Raw genomic sequence first — 8,930 nt, forward strand, 5'->3', positions numbered from 1 at the left:
ACTACATGGTGCTGAGAATTAATTTTCTCATCCATTTGGAGATTGTACAATACTGTAGGGAGCAGTTCGAGCATTTCCTTTGTAGTGTATGCCAGTAATAAATACGATTAGCTTGAACATTATTTATTGGCATCTCTCTGGTTACCTGTTTGTTTAAACCATATTATATTTGCAGTATGTGTTATAATTGATTTGGATTCATGTAGAACAAGTCATATACTTCGGTTTCGATATATTGCACTTTGCTGTGTTTTTTTTTTGGTGAGAATCAGTATAGAGTCCGAGTGTTTCCTGTTGTATAATCAGCTACACAGTAGTTTGATGTTATATCATATACTTTTTATTTTCTCAATTCTCAGGATACTTCAATAGCGATTAGAGTGAATCCATCGCACTGTGCACATCGCTAATTTAGAGGCAAAACATTGCATGTGTAGTGTTGCTTATTGAAAATTTTATTTGTCTTTAAATCCCTCATTTCATTTAAGATTATTTAAATCCCTCATTTCATTTAAGATTATTTGCCCTTAGGGGTTGAATGTGAATATTCTATTTTATTTAGATAAACGACGGATTGTAGTGGGAAAGAGTTGATGGCCTAGTTTTTTTTTTTTTAATTCTAATAATATTGTTTGGTTTCGATTTCATTTTATGATCAGAAATTTGAAATTGCAAGTCAAATTGGATGTCTAAATAGTAAATACTACTTGAAATTGGACCATGTTTTTTGGGTTTTTCTTGATTTCCATTTTTTTTAAAAAAAATCTTGATGATACTATTTAAAATTTCACTCTTATGTCCCTAATGAGTAGGGGTGTCAATCGGGTCGGGGTTTCGAGTCAACCTGCGAAATTTTTTTATTTTTTTTCAACCCGAACCCGAAGTAACCCGAAAATCCCCAACTTGAACACGAACCCGTCTAACCCACCTAACCCGAATTTTTATTTATTTTTTAAAAAAATTAATGAAAAAAATTCGAAAAAATAAAAAATAATAATAATATTTTAATTTAAAAACATAATAACAAAATTCCCGATTTAAATTTGAAAGTTTAATCGTAGAAAATTAAAGTATATTTACTAAATCAAATAAACAATTATTAAAAAAATATACAAAATAAATATTAAATGATGAAAATTTATCATATAAATATACAATAAATTTTGTTCAAACATACAATATATAAAAATATAGGTAATATTTTCAAAAAAACAAACTTTTCGGGTCAACCCGTGACCCAACTCGAAACCCGTTTAATCTGGTATTAACCCGAACCCACCCAACCCGAACCCGAAAAATACCAATCCGAACCTGATTTTTTCGTGTCGGGTTGACGGGTCGTGTTGCATTTAGATACCCCTACTAATGAGGTCCCGAATTGTATAATCATTCATTTTTTCAATATAAATATTTTAATTTTTTATACATTTATTTATGTTTAAGATTTTTATTGTAATCTGAATTTTTGCCAAGTGTTTTGCCCTGCTCGATGCACGATTTGCACTCTGCAACATTACATTGTTCACAAATTTTGCGTGGGTATGCTGGAATGTGCCACTACATTCTGAGTACCCTGCGACACTTAATTTTCTTGTGTGTGAGTTCAAATCTTCTGCGCTATTCTTTTATCATTTGTGTAACATTTCTAATTATATATAAATAAATTATATATATATATATATATGTTATATCAAATTAAATAAATTATAATTTCTTTGAACTTCCAATAATCAATACAAGTGACAAATCTTCATTGGTGGTACACAGATTGTTGGTGAAAATGTTATGAAAAAATTCTAATATGTTCATATTATTTGTAGTATATTATAAAATATTTAGGTATAGTTTGGTACACGGGATAAGGGAGTGATTGATAAATAATCCTCCTTATCCCATGTTTGGTACCTTTTTAAAAAGCTCATGATAATATCATGGGCCCTTGATAAATAATTTTTTAGAATGATAAAATGTCCCTTCTATTATGTATGATAATTTTAATTTAATGATAAAATACACTACAAATAACTTAATTACCCTCAATTTATAAATGATTTTTATAAATATATGCTAGTAGGTAGAAATTAAAAACAAATAAATATTTTTATTTATTTTTATATATTATATAATATGATAATTATATAAATGAATTCAAGATAATTATATAAATAATTTTTATAAATATCAATAAAATTATTAGTATCACTCGATTAACCTTAAAAATTGATATTTGACTTGACTCACATAATCAAGGGCTCAATTATCACATTATATAATATATAAAATTAGATAAAAATAAATAAATCATGCAAGCACTATCGGCGCATGAACAGATAAAAAATATGAACTCAAGCAACAACTTTGAAATTATAAAATTTATTGTGATAAGGTTAATTTTGTCATTATAATCTAATATATAAATTTAATAAATCTTATTAAAATCATACCAAAAATTAAATATAATATCCTACATCTTATTTATCCTTAACTTATTTTTATATTATATATCACATGTTTATCCTATCATGTATCAAACTACACCTTAGGGCCTAATTATTATCATGTCCTGGGAACAACCTGTATTTAATGACTGTCTATTTTTAATTAATTAATTCTAATAATCATTAGATGTAAATCGGAATGTAAACTTGATTATCCCATATTAATTTTAGTGTGTGTGTGTATTCGAAGCAATCAAGCACAGTCCAAACAGGAGCACTCTCAATTAATTGCCGCAATACGAACATAACATGACAGCCTATATTTCCTCTATTTGATGATATGAATTATGATGCATATATATTTGGACTTACTTCACTTTTTCTCAATATATTTGAATACTGAATTTTTTTTATATCTTAACAGATGAAATAGTCAGGCTTTGTTGACAATTTGCCTCCTTAATTTTGTTAGAAGCAAAAAGTCAATGTTAAAATCTACATTAGATTCCATAACCTCAAACAATCCGATTAGTACAAGAATGATCAAATGAAATAATGTTTTAAAAAAAACACAAAAACTCTTGTGAGACTGTCTCATGGATTAATTACTAATATCATGAAAATATATATCATTTTTTATGCTAAAAAGTATTGCTTTTCATGATAACTATGGATCGGGTCAACCATCTCATGAAATAAAATTCATAAAATCGTCTCACAAAAGACATATTCGAACAACCCTGATCATGTGGTGGCGTCTTCAACTCAATTGCAACATTCACTTTGATGATTGTAAACTATTTTAACAAATAACTGATTGTTACTCGGAAAGTTTAAAAACAACCCATTTCTTTATTTATTTTCTTTCTAAATTTTTAGTAAATAATAATAATAATCGTCTAATATTGTACTTGGACGAAGGACTGATTTGAATAGACAAATTTGATTGCAGTTACCCTGTGAATCACTTAAATTAACAAAGTATTTGAAATCCATCATTACATAAATTCATCCAAATAATCAAATTGATTTAAAATAAGAGTATCTCTTTTGTGAAACGGTTTCACGAATCTTTATCTGTGAGACGGGTCAATCCTACCGATATTCACAATAAAAAGTAATACTCTTAGCATAAAAAGTAATATTTTTTCATGGATAACCCAAATAAAAGATCTGTCTCACAAAATACGACCCGTGAGACCATCTCACACAAGTTTTTGTCTTAAAATAATTGATTTGTCTTTGAAATCTCTTACTTCAAGATGATCAAACAAAACCTAAAATAACTAATTTCAGAATATCTTATGTTGGAATATTTATTTTTATTGTTTTTATTAACTAAAATAAATTCCTATACTTCTCTATCTAACCAATACATGGTAGCATATTTTCCTCATATTTCGTGTATTTATTTTTTGAAGAAAAAAAGTAATTAAAATGGTAAAGAAAAGTATTCATTGGTGATTAATACTGCCCCAAGAAGAAGAGATCATTGTGAAACGCCAAACGGGGCACAGCCAAGATTCCAACACCCATGGCCCAATTTCCAAATTTGCTTTTCAATTTTTATTTTTAGTGTTACAAATTTTTTTGGGGGGGAGCCATTAACCGTTGTCATGACTCACGAGGCACCATTAATAATATATTATTGCACCGAAGTACGTATCGTATCGTGTGTTTGTACAATATTTTTTATAATTCATTTGATTTATATTTAAATGAGAATCAAAATGTTATTATAAAGAATAGTGAGAGAGTACACTGCAAGCAAAAATTAAAATAATAGATAGGAAAAATAAAAGAAAAAATATTCAAGTGGGAATTGATCAGCTGAGCTACACTTGACTTATATTAAAGTTTTAACAATTTATTAATATATATAATTATTAAAGCAGACCATGACACTAAAAATTAGTTACTTGAAGTATCTCAAACTTAATAATATTGTGTATATATTAATATATTTATTTAATATTTAAATATTGAAGGTACTCATAGACATGCATGTCAGCATTCCATTCCATTTCGGTCTCAGTTTATGATCTTTGGATTCGAAGCTTTGTCTGTTTATATCAAGAAAAGGATAATGTGGAATTAATATTGTGGTCTCCCTCAATTTTTGAATTTTTCCTTACCATATGTCATTCAAATTTTTATTTTGAGTAGGTCTCTTATGAGACGGTCTCACGAATTTTTATATGTGAGACGGGTCAACTATACCGATATTCACAATAAAAAATAATATTCTTAGTATAAAAAGTAATATTTTTTCATGGATGACCCAAATAAGAGACTTGTCTCATAAAATACGACTCGTGAGACCGTCTCACACAAGTTTTTGACTTTTACTATTGTTATTGTATGATATTTTCAAAATATATTTCATTTAAAAAAAATTAAAATTAGTACACAAAACAACACTAAACGGCACATACGAATGGATTTGATTATGAACAATCCCTCATTATTTATCACTAGTGTATCGACGCACGCGTTGCGTGTTTGTATAATATTTATTTATAAATCATTTGATTTTTATTTAAATGAGGATCAAAATATAATTATAAGAAATAGTGAGGGACTACACTGTAATTTTGATATATAAATTTAAAAATAAATTGAAAAATAAAATAATAAAAAATGACTTCAGTGAGAATTGAAGTTATAACCTAAACTCTAAGAAACAATGACTCTATCCGCTGAATTATTTATAACTTGCATTAAAATTTTAACATTTTATTAATATATATAATTTTTAAACAGACCATGACACCAAAATTAGTTACTCTAAGTTTCTCAAACTTAATAAAATAGTACAGATAAAACAAATATTAATTCCTCCAAGATTCTTTCCATTTTGAATATAAAAATATTTTATTTTCCAAATTTAACTCAGTGCAACCATTAAAAGTCATTTGTTATGGCATATATATATTGGTTAAATGAATGGTCTGCTGGTTAAATGAATGGGTCTGCGGCCGCGGCATTAAAAATGATATTTATTTGTTTATTTATGAATCTCAGTGGATGCCGCCATTATTCAATCATTGATTTCAGTCAATAATTATATATATGCTCTTGCAAAACATATTATTTAATGAAATAATATGTGGTACATTTGTTGGGTAAATTAATGTGTCTTTTTTTTTTGGGGGGTAGTGGATGAGATTATTATAAAAATTCTCGTTATAAATCATAAATTAATACTCTCGTCAAAAGAAAAAATTTATGATAAAAAATAAAAAATCTCAAACTCATGAAATATATTAAACTACATACATTATAAAATTTTGTCTACTCAATTACGTATTTTCTTCACAAATTGAGAGACCTGTTTATATCATTTCTTTCGAAATAATCCAAAAATAAATACATAATCACACACTAGTTTTCAATATTCACAACTCTTATTTTCAACATAATTTCAACTCTAATTTTGAACGACTCTATCATTTTTCACAAAATTTTAAAAATGCATTGGAAAAGTAAAAGTTATAAATAAAAAACTATTTTATTCTTATTTAATTCATTTAAAAAACTGGTTTCATGTTTTCTCAAGGTTAATTAATAGGGTTTATTGGAAAAATAATAATAAAAAATTATTAGATGTAAAAACTAAACTATATATAATTGAGACAACCGAAAAACGAAAAAAAAAACATTACGAAAGAAATATTATTGTCTTCATGTAATGATATTTATGATTTTATCACATTTTGTTTATCGAGAGTGGGTCGACACTATTTCAAATGGTATGGAATTAAGTGTTGACGATTTTTAAAATTTTGAATTTTAAGACCGATGTTTTAGAACTTTGAATTTACTAAATTTACTTCTTATAAATTATAAATATGGAGCACAAATGAGATAAATAGAAAATAAAAATGTGTGGCTTTAAATGTTTGAGATGTAGAGGGGAGGCAATCGATGAGATATGAAAATTTGTGTTTATTTAATAAAGGGACAATACCTGATTTTGGTCATGCATTTTTCAGTCAATTCTTGATTTAGTCCCTTATCTTTTAATTGTCCACAAATAATCCCTCTATTTTTAATGTTTGACCCATTTTAGTTAATTTCATTTACTTTTTTAAACTCATCACTATTCCATAAAACAAATTAAACCTCATACATATATTTTGACTAAAATGTCTTTGGATCGTGTCTATCAGATTTTACAAACTATTCCTCAAATACTAACCACACAATCGCAAGACTCGCAATTGATGCGATGATTCCTGCCACAGATTCTTTCAACAACACATATCACAATATTGTTTCGTTTCATACCTTAATGCGTATATTAATATATTTAATTTGACATAAGCATAACATGAGAGAGGGAAAAACCTAGTGATTTTATCAGATATACTAAATATTATTAAATTAGTAAACTCTTATAGTTGATGAGATAACTTATTAATAGCGTAAAATACAATACATATAAACTAAAAGAATATATTGTAATATTTATTTGAAAGAAAATTGAAAATGATGATCGATGCTCTTAAGTTCCTTCTTACTTGATATTTATAGAAGTCTCTTTCAAATTTAAAACTTGGTCTTCAAACTTGTGGATAACTTTTTCAATCGTTGCTTGATATTTGTTACCGGTAGGCGGTATCATCTTGTAGTAGGTGATTATGTCTTCCACTAGTTAGTGGTACTGTCTTTCTAGTCGAGTCACATATTACATGGTTATTTTTTTATGTCGGAAATATTTTGATTTTGAGGTCCATGAGAAAAATGTTTTTTGTATGGTTTCTCACCACTTGGACTTGTCTCTGCAAAATATTTTTGGTCGATTCTTGGCTGAAACCCTTACCGAATTCTGGCTATATTTTCTTTGGGTATTCTGGGTAGATCTCTTCTGAACATCTTCCGATATGATCCATATTACAGAATTTTCGGCAAATCTTTTTGCTCCCGGATAGTTTGTTGTTATACATAAGATTTTTTTTTTGCAAATATTTCTTCTTCAAACATTGTAGTTTTCTATGCCATGATATTTAACAAAAAAATATCTATTAACTGAATTCTGGTGGAATTTGAAAGAAAAACTGGCTTTGTCCATCCCTTTCTGACAGACCCATATTCCTCATGATCTTCTAATGGCGATGTCATCTGTTCCATTCACTCGTTCACTGGTTGATCATTGATGGATTTCTAGACATTCTGACCTCCGAAGTTTGATGAAATGGAAAGTCTCACGTGAAGCCTTTTTCAATTGGTTCTAATGTTGCACTAAAAAAGTATAGCTCCAGAATATCTCATCTGGACAAATAGTTGTTATTCGTCCATGTTTCGCGAGCAAATTCCTGGATTTATTTTGGTAGTGTGAATATATCTAGAAAACTAGGTGCTATGGTACAGATCGAGACAAGAGCCTCAAAGTCATATAACGGCTTGAACTCCTTAGGTTGAGCATTAGATTTCATCCACATCTTTGTATATTTTCCTGCTATGTCAACCTGACTCGTGGCTGAGTTGATTATTGCTCCAGTTTTTAATTTTTCTCAATTGTGCCGCTATCTCTAAAATGGAGAAAATATAAACTTAATAATACCAACCTTAAATTTTTTCTTGTCTGTTCGAGGTTTAAGGTCGATCCACCCGCTCACTTCAATCTCCGAGGTGAATGGTTCACTTGATGAATCCAAGACTATTTGTAGAAATCTAGTATTTTGAATCATATTATACATTGGTAATCTGATTCGTTCTTAGTTGCTCCTCTATCTAACATTGATTAAATCTCTTTCTTTTAAATATTCTAAATATTATAATAAAACCTGAACATATTTTTTTCCACAGTTATTTTGGGTCTTTTTGAAAATGTTTAAGCCCGAAGGAATAAAATGTGATAATTTTCAAAGCAAAATGCATTATTTGGAGATATGAAGTGTTTACCATGTATTATTCTTGGGATATTTGAAGCTTGCACCTTAAAAAAACAACATTTTCAAAGGTCATTTTGGCATTTTGCTACAAAAGTAGGAGATCATAAATTTGAATTTAAATATATATAGAAGCTTAAATTAATAAATTGAATTCATGAAACAAAGTCAACATTGAAACTATTAAAGTTAATTAAAAAAATATAGAACATTCAACTTAATGCACGTGGATCAAATAGAAATCTGATCATTTATCTTATGTATGACTAAATAAAACTTAATCAGCGCCACAAATTTTGAAAAAAAATGAGAAAATTCCCATCAAAACCGAAATGGAAACTTTAGTTTTTTAAACTTTGAGATTTAGTTAATGGGTAGGTTCTCTTGTGAAACGGTCTCACGAATCTTTATCTGTGAAACAGGTCAATCCTACCGATATTCACAATAAAAAGTAATACTCTTAGAATAAAAAGTAATATTTTTGCATGGATGACCCAAATAAGAAACCCGTCTCACAAAATAAGATCCGTGAGACCGTCTCACACAAGTTTTTGTTTTAGTTATGATTAGACAAAATGAAAAATTCAAAATCAATAAT

Source organism: Primulina tabacum, chromosome 6 (genome assembly GCF_025594145.1).
Source record: "Primulina tabacum isolate GXHZ01 chromosome 6, ASM2559414v2, whole genome shotgun sequence".
NCBI classification, from domain to species: domain Eukaryota; kingdom Viridiplantae; phylum Streptophyta; class Magnoliopsida; order Lamiales; family Gesneriaceae; genus Primulina; species Primulina tabacum.